Source organism: Pantherophis guttatus, chromosome 4, assembly GCF_059756535.1.
Source record: "Pantherophis guttatus breed Tessera chromosome 4, ASM5975653v1, whole genome shotgun sequence".
Lineage (NCBI taxonomy): Eukaryota > Metazoa > Chordata > Lepidosauria > Squamata > Colubridae > Pantherophis > Pantherophis guttatus.
Genome location: NC_142066.1, coordinates 132910088 through 132924119, shown reverse-complemented (window position 1 = coordinate 132924119; position 14032 = coordinate 132910088).

Sequence of the window (14032 nt, the reverse complement as noted above, 5' to 3'; positions counted from 1 at the left end):
TTCTTGTGGTAGTAGCTACACTATCACTGTGAAATAAATTGAACATGCATTGAATAATTTCTGAGACAGTCAGATTTTGCTTAATGCTGTGATACATTGCAGGAGATACACTAGAAATTAATAAGAAAAATGCTCTATGGTGTAAGTAGTCTAACTTTAGAGTCCAAGGTCTTTTGGGGGGATTAGTGATAAAAAACAGTAAGTTTTCTTTCATAAAGACAACCTGGAGCTGCTGATACCATTCTTGTAAATTAATGCCATCTATTCTCAGCTTTGGGAAGTCACTGGGCAAGTTTCCGACATTATTGGGTCCATTACTTACAACCGGGGGTAGTCCGTGGTCTTGTAAATGCTGGAAATTACAAAACGGCGTGGGGATGCTCGCAACGAGTCTGCACGATCCTTTCAGCAACTCATGTCTTCCTGGACCGTCTGCGTAGTCCTGCGCATGCGCGTTGCTCATTTCATTCCTGGAGTCGTCGTGAGAGGTTCTCGTCATCGCGGCTCGCTCGCTCTGCTCCTCCTCAGATGAATCAGTCTCCGGCTCAATCTTGGGAGTCCTGACGATGGCGGTTGTTCTTTTTCTTCTCTTGAGAGCGTTGGTGCTTGCATCGATCTGCGGTGTGGGGCGGTATCTGCAGGGCTCTCTGGGTTCAGGTGTCAGTGCTCTCGTCGTCAGGATGGGAGCGGGTAGATTTTGAGGCTTTGGTTTGCTCGCTTGCTTTCTAGTTGATTTTTCGGTAATCTTTAGTTTCGGTCCAAATGCAGCAAAAAGCGTTTTCATTGCTGACTTTATTTGTATGTCTGTTGGATCACCTTCACTTTCCGATTCTGATCCTTCTGAGGTGTTTGACTTTTCTTTTTCATTTTCGTTATCTAGTAATGTCTTTCGCGCCAGAAATTTTGAATCAAGTTTTCTGATTGGCTCTGCTTCGCTCACTCTGGAGGTCTGTTGAAACCAAGATGGCTGCCATTCGAAATTTTGCGCGGGATCACCGTTTTTCTTCTTCACAGCGTTTTTGTCTGTAATCGTATCACTCACTATTTTTGAATCTTTTGGCTTTTCAGTAGCGATGTGCTTCTCTCTCGCTGCTCCGCTGTTTTTCAGCCTATCTTGGAGGTTCGCGATGAGGCTTTCATCGTTCTTCTGGCTTTTTAACAGTTTTAATATCTCTGACCTGAGTTCGTTGTTTTCTATTTTGTTTTCCTCTCGGTCATCATTTTCATTTATTATTTCTTCGTCTTCAGTGGTGTATTCTTCAGATTCTCTCGAAATCGCATTTGTGGACTCTTCGATTATTTCTTGATCCGTTTCCATTTCTTTGCTGTATGCCCTGGTGTTGGGCCTATCTCTCTTAGACATATTTAAGTTTTTATTGAGTCAATTCAACCATCCTCTGCTACCAGCTTGTTGCAATGTTTTCAGGATCAGACTCAATAAATCATTTAAGAATTAATAGTTCAAATATATCTCTCTTTATTTACACAAGGCATTCTATATTCACTGAATATTCACAGATAGAAGCAAAGAATGAGTGCGTGCAGCTCCTTATATATACAATGGGTGGAGCTAGATATGGGAGTGGTGAAGTATGAATACATTAAGAAGTGAAGAATAAATTAACCCCTGATATCCCGTTCATATACTATTTACATATTGGAGAATAAGGCATTTACTTGTGACATCCTCATTTTGCATAACACCAATTTTTTGGTCTTCCCTCCATCTAGCTTGAAGCTGACCATACTGAAACCAAGTATAAATTATCCCTTCTTCTTTTAATACATCTAAAGATTTCAATTGCAGTTTACCCCTTTCCAAAAAAAAGGAGCTCTTTATAAGTAATCACCTCTGTTTTTTGCTCTATACTTATATTTTCTATTGCATGTCTGGGATTTGCCCATATGGGTATTTTATAATTTAGCTTATATTGATACTTTTTCCAAACCCTCAGCAACGCATTTCTAAGTATATGACCCTTAAACACTTTATCCACTTTTTTTTCATATAACAGATAAGCATGCTATCCATATAACAAATCATAACCTTCTATATTTAACATTCTCTCTTCAGTTAAGTTAAACCAATCACTGATTTGTGATAAAACAGCTGCTTCATAATACAATCTTAAATTAGGCATTTTAAGACCTCCTCTCTCACGTACATCCTGTATAATTTTCAATTTCACTCTTGGTTTCTTCCCACCCCAGATAAAGGTATTAAACCCTTTCTGCCATTCCATCAAGTTTGCGTCTTTCTTAAGCACTGGTATCATTTGAAACAAAAATAAAAACCTAGGTAATACATTCATTTTTATTACTGCAATCCTTCCCAGTAATGATAGTTGTAGCTTTTTCCAGTTTTCCATTTCTTTCTGCACTTTTTGCCAAAGAACTTCATAATTGTTTTTAAACAATTTCGTGTTTGAGGCTGCAATATATACTCCTAAATACTTAACCTTTTTAACTATTTCAAACCCTGTTATTCTCCCTAAATCTTCTCTTTGAGATATGGACATATTTTTAATTATCATCTTTGTCTTGTGTTGATTTACTTTAAATCCAGATACTTTACCATATTGACCTATTATGTCCAACATATATGGAGCTGCTTCTATAGGTTGAGATAAAGTAACAACCAGGTCATCTGCAAATGCTCTTAGTCTATAATCCTGCTGTCTAATTATAATCCCTTTTATTTTATCAGAGTCACATAGCTTGTTCAACAAAACTTCAAAAGTTAAAATAAACAACAATGGCGACAAGGGACAACCTTGCCTTGTGCCTTTCTCAATTTTAAAAACATCTGTTAGGCCTCCATTAACTATTATTTGTGCTGTTTGTTCCTGATATATTGCTCTAATTGAGTGTGTAAACCCTGTGTGAATCTTGAGGAAGTATAAATAGTCCTTGACTTACTACCACAACAAGCCCAAAATTCCTGTTGTTAAGCAAGACAGTTATTGAGTTTTAACCCATTTGATGACCTTTTTTTGCCACTGTTGTTAAGTGAATCTGGCTTCCCCAGTGATTTGGCTTGTCAGAAGATTATGAAACATGATCACATGACCCCAATACACTGCAACTATCAAAAATATGAGGCAGTTGCCAAGAGTCTGAATTTTGTTCACGTGACCCTGGGGATGAAAAAGACTCTTAAGTCAATTTTTTCAATGCCACTGTAACTTTGAATGGTCACTAAACAAATGGTTTCAAACTCAAGGACTGCCTGTAGACAGGATTGTGGTTAGATTAACATTTGTGAGGGACTTGTCTATTTCTTCAGGAGTTCCAGGTTGCAATTTTTCTCAGATAAAAGGATAAGACTATATCTTGGCCAACTCAATAGTCAGAGTCTAACTGGAGCAGAACTGAGTGATATTTTTTTTTATTACTCCCAGGGGTCCTGTAGATAAATTTTCAAGCCTTCTGTTAACAGGAAAGATATCCAACTCAAAGGGAATTATTTATGTGGAAGTCTTTTTTTTTCCTGACATTCTTACATTCAAAAACATTCCGCTTTTCAAAAGATTCAGTTTTATTTCACTTAATTTTTGTTTTTTAGAACAGATTCCTGAATATCTGATATCAAAGTGATGAGAAAAGTCACCATCACAGAATTTGAAATCCTTGTCTTCTTAGCAATGTTGTAACTTTCTATATTGTTGTTGTTGTTAGTTGCAAAGTCATGTCCAACCTATTACGACCCTATGGACAATTTTCCTCCAGGCCTTCCTATCCTCTACCATCCCCTGGAGACTATTTAAGCTCACACTGACTGCTTCAGTGACTCCATCCAACCACCTCATTCTCTGCTATCCCATTCTTGTTTTGCCCTCAATCTTTCCCAGCATTAGGCTCTTCTCCAGTGAGTCCTTCCTTCTCATTAAGTGGCCAAAGTATTTCAGTTTCATCTTCAGGATCTGGCCTTTTAAAGAGCAGTAAGGATTGATCTCTTCTAGGACTGACTGGTTTTATCACCTTGCAGTCCAAGGGATTCGCAGAAGTCTTCTCCAGCACCATAGTTCAAAGGCCTCAATTCTTTGATGCTCAGCCTTCCTTATGATCCAATTTTCACAACCATACATTGCAACTGGGAAAACCATACACTTTTGTTGGCAGAGTGATGTCTCTGCTTTTTAATATGCTGTCTAACTTTGCCATAGCTTTCCTCCCCAGTTGCAAGCATCTTTTAATTTCTTGACTGTAGTCCCCATGTGCCCAGGCGATCTTGGAGCCCAGGAAAATAAAATCACTACCTCCATTTCTTCCCCATCTATTTGCCAGAAACTGAGAGGGCCGAGAGCCATGATCTTAGTTTTTTTAATGTTGAATTTCAAGCCAACTTTTGTACTCCCTTCCTTCACCCGCATCAGAAGGCTCTTTAGTTCCTCTTCACTTTCTGCCATTAGAGTGGTATCATCTGCATATCTGAGGTTATTGATATTTCTCCCTGGAATCTTAATTCTAACTTGTGATTCATCTAGCCCCGCCTTTTTCATGATGTGCTCTGCAAGATAAATAAATAAATAAATAAATAAATAAATAAATAAATAACTTTATTGTTGCTGTACGTGTATATACAGTATACCCATACAATGAAATTCACTTAACACCCAAAGACCAGGTCCAATACACATAACAATCCCAAACACCACAATTCTCCACCCCTAACCCACCCAAACATCCACACAACAGACCAAGTAATACTGTCCAACAGCTCACTGATGGTGGCCCTTTAGTTCATTGTTGACTGCAATTATAGCTCTGGGATAAAACTTAGGGAGGACAGTCTTTAAGTTGGCTTGATTGAAATCACCTGCAACCACCAGCACTCCATCCGGGTAGGCCTGTTGCTGTTTGCTAATAGCAGTTAAGAGGTAACTCATGGCTGTGGTTGTGTTAGCATCAGGAGCTATATATACTGCAGTTGTTATTACAATGTTAAACTCACGAGGCAGATAAAAGGGGCGGCATTTCACTTCCAAATCAGGAGAACAGTGAATGTCCATTATTTTAACATTTGTGCTCCAGTTGTTATTTATGTAAACACAAAGTCCCCCTCCTCTGCTCTTCCCAGAGACCATGGTTCTATCCGCTCAATAAATTGAGCTATAAACTGAGTGTCCTTGTAATTCAATAGTCTCTCCTGGAATGGTAGATATGAAGACTCTAGAAAGAGTGCAGAGAAGAGCAACAAAGATGATTAGGGGAGTGGACGCTAAAACATATGAAGAACGGTTGCAGGAACTGGGTATGTCTAGTTTAATGAAAAGAAGGACTAGGGGAGACATGATAGCAGTGTTCCCATATCTCAAGGGTTGCCACAAAGAAGAGGGCATCAAACTATTCTTCAAAGCATCTGAGCAATGGGAGGCTCAGCAACAAGAAGCAATGGGTGGAAACTAATCAAGGAGAGAATCAACTTAGAACTAAGGAGAAATTTCCTAACAGTTAGAACAATTAATAAGTGGAACAACTTGCCTGCAGAAGTTGTGAATGCTCCAACACTGGAAATTTTTAAGAAGATGTTGGATAACCATTTGTCTGAAGTGGTGTAGGGTTTCCTGCCTAGGCAGGGGATTGGATTAGAAGACCTCCAAGGTCCCTTCCAACTCTGTTATTCTATTTCTATTTCTATATAAGTTAAATAGTCAGGGTGACAGTATACAGCCTTGCTGAACTCCTTTCTCAATTTTGAGCCAATCAGTGGTTCCGTGTCCAGTTCTCACTGTTGCTTCTTGACCCACATATAGGTTTCTCAAGAGACAAATAAGATGGTCTGGTACTCCCATCTCTTTGAGAACTTGCCACATTTGTTGTGATCCACACAATCAAATCCACACTTTAGCATAATCAATGAAGCAGAAGTACCGTATTTTTCAGAGTATAAGACGCACCTTTTTACCCCCAAAAAGGAGGTGAAAATTTAGGTGCATCTTATAAACCAAATGTAGCCCTGCCTACCCACTAGCCCCCACCCTTTGGCCTGTGCCTCGCAGCACTTAACTCCTTGCAAGAAAAAACAGCCCCTTTCAACTTCAGCATAGGTTAATTAGCACAAGTTGATTAGATCAGCCTCCCGACTCTCAACTGATTTGCTCTCAGCTGTTTTGCACAGGGCTCTCCTGCTTGCTGCAGAGTGCTGGAGCAGATTTTTTTTCCCTAGCTATGCTGAAAAAATGAAACTGAAAGTAAAGCAGAGTCTTTGCTGCAACGTGACAAAATGAAGCAGAGAGAGATTTCTTTTTTTTTTTTTTGCTCACTAAAAAAGGTAGGTGCAAACAATGAGAAATTTAGGGCAAAAGAGGAGAGTTCAAGATTTTAAAACACAAAAGAAAAAAAGCTCTATTTAACTAGGGAATTGTAATAATTGAGATACCATTAATTGTATATTGTGTTGAAAGCAGAAATGGTTAAGTTGTGGTTTGGAGGAATATATGGGGAAAATTATTTGGTTTATTATTATTGGTAAATATAATTAATTGATTTGTAAGAAATTGGATTGCATGGAAATAATTGGAATATTCATGTTCATATTGATTAATATACAAAAAAAGATAGTTATATAACTAATTGATTTATATTAAAATGTTGAATTTGTATTAAATAATTGTAATATTACATAATTAACCAATGTGAAGATGGATATAAAAATAGATGACAATGGGAAGGGGTATAATATAGAAAAGAAGAGAAAAATTGAATTTGATTAAGATTAGAGATGAGAATGAAGGGTAATATTGGGTTTTTTTTAAAAAAATAGATGAGGAATAAATTTGACAAAAAGGAAATATAGAAATTGTAAATTTAATTGAAATGACTAAACACTGTTTAAATTTGTGAACCAGCCAAATACTCTGTTCAAAGAAAATACATTGTATGTTTGTATGTGTGTTTGTCTAAAAAATTAAAAAAAACCTTTTTTTAAAAAAAAACAACCAAAAAAGGTAGGTGCGTCTTATACTCCAAAAAATACAGTAGATGTTTTTCTGGAACTCCCTAGCTTTCTCCATGACCCAGCATATGTTGGCAATTTGATCTCTAGTTCCTCTGCCTCTTTGAAATCCTGCCTGCACTTCTGGTAGTTCTCGGTCCACATACTGCTGGACCCTAGCTTGTAGGATTTTGAGCATAACTTTGCTAGCATGCGAAATGAATGCAATGCTGTGGTAGTTTGAGCATTCTTTGGCATTGCCCTTCTTTGGAATTGGAATGTAAACTGACCTTTTCCAATCCTGTGGCCACTGTTGAGTTTTCCAAATTTGCTGGCATATTGAGTGTAGCACTTTTACTGCATCGTCTTTTAAGATTTTGAATACCTCAGCTGGAATACTATTACTTCCACTATTTTTGTTGTGTTCAGACTTCCTAAGGTCCATTTGACTTCGCATTCCAGGATATCTGGCTCAAGGTCAGTGGTCACCCCATCATGGTTATCAGGGACGTTAAGCTCATTCTTGTATAGTTCTTCTGTGTAATTTTGCCACCACTTCTTAATCTCTCCTGCTTCTGTTAGGTCCCTGCCATTTTGGTCGTTTATCATGCCCATCTTTGCATGAAACATTCCCCTCGTATCTCCAATTTTCTTGGAGATCTTTAGTACCCTCTATTTTATTGTTTTCTTCTATTTCTTTGCACTGTTCATTTAAGAATGCATTCTTATTTCTTCTAGATATTCTCTGGAATTCTGCATTTAATTGGGTGTATCCAATGATGAAATCTAAAAATTTTTCCTACCAGTTCTGTGGGCGTGGCTTGGTGGGCATATCTTGGTGGGGTCATGTGACTGGGTGGGTGTGGCTATATAGTAATATGACTGGGGGTTCAAAATACAGAAACTCACTTTAATAATGTCCTGCTGGAGCAGGGGGTTGGACTAGATGACCTCCAGGTGCCTTCCAGCCCTGAATCGCTGTCCTCTTTCAAGGTATCCTCTGAAGCTGTGTCTAGTGCCAGGTTTGTGGTCCTTCCTTCTTCTCCTTTCCCCCCTCCCACCTTTCTTTCTTTCTTTCTTTCTTTCTTTCTTTCTTTCTTTCTTTCTTTCTTTCTTTCTTTCTTTCTTTCTTTCTTTCTTTCTTTCTTTCTTTTCTTCTTTCTTTCGCAATACCCTCCACTCCCCGTTTTTGGCCTAGCAGGCCTCAGGGAAGCCTCCTGGGAGCAAAACCAGACTCCTCCACCCCCATTTTTGGCTTAGCAGGTTTCAGGAAAGCATCCTGGGAGCAAAAATAGACCCACCCACCCCACCTCCATTTTTGGCTTAGCAGGCTTCAGGGAAGCCTCCTGGGAGCAAAAATGGACCACCACCCCCTAATTTTGGCCTAGCAGGCCTCAGGGAAGTCTCCTGGAAGCAAAAACAGACTCGCAATTGGTAGGAAAAAAAATGCTTTAAAGGTTTTTTTAAAAAAGTTCCAAGGATCGCAGGGCACAGCTGATTGTCAGAACCTTTTTAAAAACTTTTTTAGCATTTTTTTACTAGCTATTGCCCGAATGCCACTTCGGGCACGCGTGCAATTTGCCATCATGAATCTAATAGATTCATTTTATGTTTTATTAGTTCCATTTGCTTTTTTAAGATCTTCTTGTTTGATTCTTTTTGTAATTCTAATTTCAGCCTCTTGTGTTCTTCAGCTAATGTCTTTTAGTTTTGTTTCTTTTTCTTGTTTTTTTCCCCTCTTTCTCAAATTCTATGCTTACTGCAGCGGTTGGCTGTCACAGCTCCAGTCAGGCGTGCAATGACCATCTTTTTCTCCCGTCCTCCTTCCCCGGATTGAGAGCTTCCTCCACATCAAGCAAGGAGTGTAGTCTCCTTGTGCTCTGCTGGGTGTCCTCTCTATCTTCATCGCCCCTCCAGGGTGATGTGGGTCCCACAGAAACTCCTGGCAGGTTGAATGTGGAGCGATCATATCGCAATGATAGCAGCCCCACCTCTGTCCTTCACATTTTCTAACAAGTCTACTATACTTATTCAAAGGGTCCAGGAGAAGAATCCCATTCATCCTTGGTAATTTATAGGTTAAACTTTTTTGCTTTGAATTCTCAGCTTTTGACTTCCTATCTGGATTTTTTTCCCAGTTAATGATCATAATTTGATCAATCTCAGTATCAATGACACCTGAAATTGTCTCAGTGACAGCATATGCTATAAATATAAATACAAAGTAAGGCACTACATATATTTGCAGAGGGATAAAAATTGCTTTTTATGGATAGAAAATGGATGTCCTATTGGAAATGATACAGCAGCACAGCCATGAAAGAGAACCGTTGCTTTGAGGCGGGAATTTGTGGTTCTCAGAATGAAACTAAAGCATCTTGTAGTTTTTAGGCCATTTGTTTAGGCATGTGTTTATCATATCTCTTTGGCAGCTAAAATATTAGCTGTTTACTGAGGCAGAGTGATATAAAGCTGCTTTACCATCTGTCAGATGAAAACTTGTAGTTTATTTTTAAATTTTATTAGTTTTATTAGTATCTGAACCCTTTCCTGACACTTTCATCTGATTGATATCATTTAGCTTTTTCACTTTTCCAATGTGTGTTCCTTTTGATCTATGATCCAGTAACTATTGGTTCCTATCCTGCTATCAAATAGAAGTTTGTCATGTAACTAAGAAATATCCATGTTTCTGTGCTGAGAAACTAATTTCATTGATCAGTGAGCAGAGAAGTCCTTGTTATTCAGCACATCACACTGTTTGTCATACAGTATTGGAAAAATTTCTCTTCATACAGCCTTGCAGTCATGACAGTCTGATCCAGGTACATTATGGAAGTAGGACATTTATTATATAAAAAAGGAACTAGTCTTAATTTTTTTTTTACAAATTAGAGATCATTTAGATCTAGAAATATATACAAGTGACAGCTGATATCAACCTAGTCATGAATTGTATCTGACTTATTAATTAATATATTTTTAAAATACAAAATATTCCTTTGAAATCATATATGGTGTTAAAAAAAGGAAAAAAGGAACGTGGTTAAGGACTATCTATTATTCTCTCTCTTGTAAAACAAGATCAATCGATTGATTGCAAGGAATTTGAGATAAGGGTGGATAGGAGAGTAATTTGTTTAATAGTAATTATGTACACCACAGTATTTGGTGATAGACATAACCTAAGAGGTTTAGACTTGTTTATCATAGATATGTTTAGTTATGTGGGCTATACATCTAGAGACTGTTGGATATTTATCCTATGGTTGGGTAGTTAATATATAGAAAAACTATGTTTGTGACTTTAAATGATATAAGAAGAATGATTGGCTGTGCTATGCTCAGGCAGCCATAAAAGGAAACAGGAAGCCCAGGAGCTCCTGCTCCTGCTATTTGATGGTTGATCTCCTGATGAGGGACTGTGTGTGACTGAAGAGAACTGTAAGCAAACTATGTTTTGTGTTGGAGAGTGATTATTCGAAGATGTGTTATCATTGTTTTGAGAAACCAAGTTTGTTTTTTCACTAAGAGTAAAGAATATTTATTTTTCTTTCACCGTTCAGAGTCTGTGAGTATCTGTGTGTTTAATCAGAAACGTATCTCTTTGCTGTCCGGTCCGTTGCCTACTATGCAGAGGGAAGTTATACCCTCAGGCCCAATCATTTTATCTTGATCAATGTCAGGAACAAATGCAGTTGGTGGTGGTCAAAAAAGTCAATATGTGACTATAATGTCAGGTCATGGCCATCATCTTGCCTATTTAATATACAGAAAAACACAATGTACAGACATTATTGCCAATGACATGCAGAAGTTCATACTTGGCCATTTTGATTAATTCAGTCCACAAGTCTTTGCAAATTTATCCACAGAAAATTCAAAGACAGAAGTTGCATTTCCAGGATTCTTCAGAAGCAACCCATTATGCATTATGTTTTCCAGTTAAGCATGGAAGGATTTCCATTTTTGTCCCTACAAAATGTGTTCAGAGTTATAGTTTCAGTGAAATAAATGGACCTAATGCCTGAATAAATCAATGGTGAATTATTGCCTGAATAAATCAATGGTGAATTATTGCTATTACTGAAAAGAAGCATGTAATTTGCCCTTGATGAATCTTTGATGGGTAGATTGGGGTAGTTCAATTGTTAAACAGTTGGCAATGATGTTTGCTTTTCTTTTAAGTGAGTGATAAGAACAAAAAGGATCTGGATATGAGGGAGATGACTTCGAATTAGTTTTTAAATTTATTTTGCACTCTGTAAATACAACATCATAGGTTTTGTCCTCTGTTTACATCAGAATGAAAAAACCAAGTACTGAAATGGGGAGTTGAGTTACATAGAGTCATTTTATAAAATTCTTTTGAAAATTAAGAGCCCATACTTTTTCCTTACAATTGTTGGTACTTCTTGCCTTGATTTCTTTTTTTAAGCAGGCATCCCAGAATATAGAATAGAATAGAATAGAATAGAATAGAATAGAATAGAATAGAATAGAATAGAATAGAATAGAATAGAATAGAATTTTTTATCGGCCAAGTATGATTGGACACACAAGGAATTTGGTGCATACGCTCTCAGTGTACATAAAAGAAAAAATACATTCATCAAGAAACATAAGGTACGACAATTAATGATAGTCATAAGGAATAAATAAGCAATCAAATCATATTAGTCAATATAAATTGTAAGGATACCAGCAACAAGGTTACAGTCATATAGTCATAAGTGGTAGAAGATGGGTGATAGGTATTTATTTATTTATTTATTTATTTATTTATTTATTTATTTATTTAGAATTTGTATACTGCCCTTCTCCCTGAGGACTCAGAGCGGTGAACAGCCAAATAAAAACATCAAATACAAATATTAAAATACAGTTAAAATATATATATATATTTGGCCCCATTAATTAAAACAATAAACAGAACAATTAAAAACACTTAAAAAGAATTAGGCCAGCCCGGCTTGTTGGAAAAAGAAGGTTTTAAGGGCTCGGCGGAAGGCACTGAGGTCATGGATTCTCCTTATCTCTGGGGGCAACTGATTCCAGAGGGTGGGTGCCCCCACAGAGAAGGCCCTCCCCCTGGGGGTCACCAGCCTGCATTGTTTGGCTGATGGCACCGCGAGGAGGCCCTCTCTGTGGGAGCGCACGGGTCGATGGGAGGTTGTCGGTGGCAGTAGGCGGTCTCGAAGATAGCTAGGCCCTATGCCATGGAGCGCTTTAAAGGTGATAACCAACACCTTTAATGATGACAAGAATGATGACAAGATTAATAGTAGTGCAGTAACTAGTAACTAATTTTACAGTGTTGAGGGAATTATTTGTTTAGCAGAGTGATGGCATTTGGGGAAAAACTGTCCTTGTGTCTAGTTGTTCTGGTGTGCAGTGCTCTATAGCGCCGTTTTGAGGGTAAAACTGTTTTGAGATGAAACAGTTTATGTCCAGGATGCGAGGAGTCTGTAAATATTTTCACAGTCCTCTTTTTGACCCGTGCAGTATACAGGTCCTCAATGGAAGGTAGGTTGGTAGTAATTGTTTCTTCTGCAGTTCTAATTATCCTCTAATTATTCTAAATATCACATTCTTCTGCTGTCTCTCTACAATCTCTCTGTAGCTACAGAGCTACAGCTCTATTATTCCAGATTTTTATTTCCACTTAAAGTTCACAATGCTGGAGAGGAATAGCAGCACTTGAGAGGGACTGAAAAAAACTCAGAGAAGCAAATCTTCTCCTTAAATCTATTTCTACCTTAGGAATGAATGAATCAGACAAGTTCAATATTGTTCAGTTTTTTGTTTGACTAACCTTGGGCATTTTAATAGTTCAAACTACTGAATGCTATGAGTTTCTGTATCCTACAAATCTTTCCTAGATCATAGTTAAAATGGAGATACATTATAAGCATAGGTGCCAATTTTGCACCTGTCTGCTCATCATTTATCACCTCAGACTTTTGAAGCCAGTAGTGCTAGCAGAATGATATGTGTCATGATGACTTCAGTCACTGGTCAAAAAAATCAATCATTCCCTCTTCATAGTCTTCCTGCCTCATTCTAAATAACAATGGAAGAATGTACATGTATAAAATATTGCATGCAATTTTTTCACTCAACTTAAAAAAAAAAAAATCTTCCCCAGAGTTGAAATCAGTGATCACAATTTGAGTCCAGTTATACTCTATATCAAGAGGAGTTGAAAAGTATTAAGCTAGACCTTCCCATTCCTGTTGAACTGCAGGCATTCTTAATTCTTTAGTTCTTAGGTTTGCATATAGAAGGAAGAAACAGATACAGGCCAAGGTCAGGCAGCTGAGTATCTGTTTTGATGGGAATGTAGCAATGCCTCTAATCCCTTAGCAAAATGAAACAATCAAGAAAAAAAGGAACCTTATACACCAGATGTCACTTTTGGAGATCTATCTGTTACACTTCAGGACACATTGAAGCTATCCTGGCTAATGGAAATCCCAAGGGTGAATTGTACTTTATTTCTTTATTGTAGATGAACCAGCTGCCTTGTCTTGCCTCGCCTCGCCTTGCCCTCTTCCCTTCCCTTCCCTTCTCTTCCCTACCCCTACCCCTCCCTCCCTTCCCTTCTCTTCTTTTCCCTACACCTACCCCTCCCCTCCCCTTCCCTTCCCTTCCCTTCCCTTCCCTTTCCTCCCTCCCTGAATACTACAGTGTAGCTGAAGCAAGAATATCTGAACAGAGGGTGGAAATAAATATGGTACCCATGAAAATATCTCTGTGTTTCTAGTCTGTGTGTGTTTTATATGCGTAGCTTTTTAAAAACAATTTTTAACAACATTTCCTCACAAAAATCCACTTTTGTACATTAGGTACAAAAATTTTAAAGATATTCCTATAAAATTCAAATATATTTAGGTGAGTGGCCATCCCACTCTAAATATTAAATAATTATTTTATTCATACTTTTGGATAAAAGCACATTCTGGACAATGACAGGGTTCTCATTATACAATCCAGATGGGTGTCAGCCCCACTACGTGAACCAGACCAAGAAATCAACACCATAGGAACGCTAAAGCTACTTTTAGCTTGGGTTACCTCTACTGAGGTTGGGTA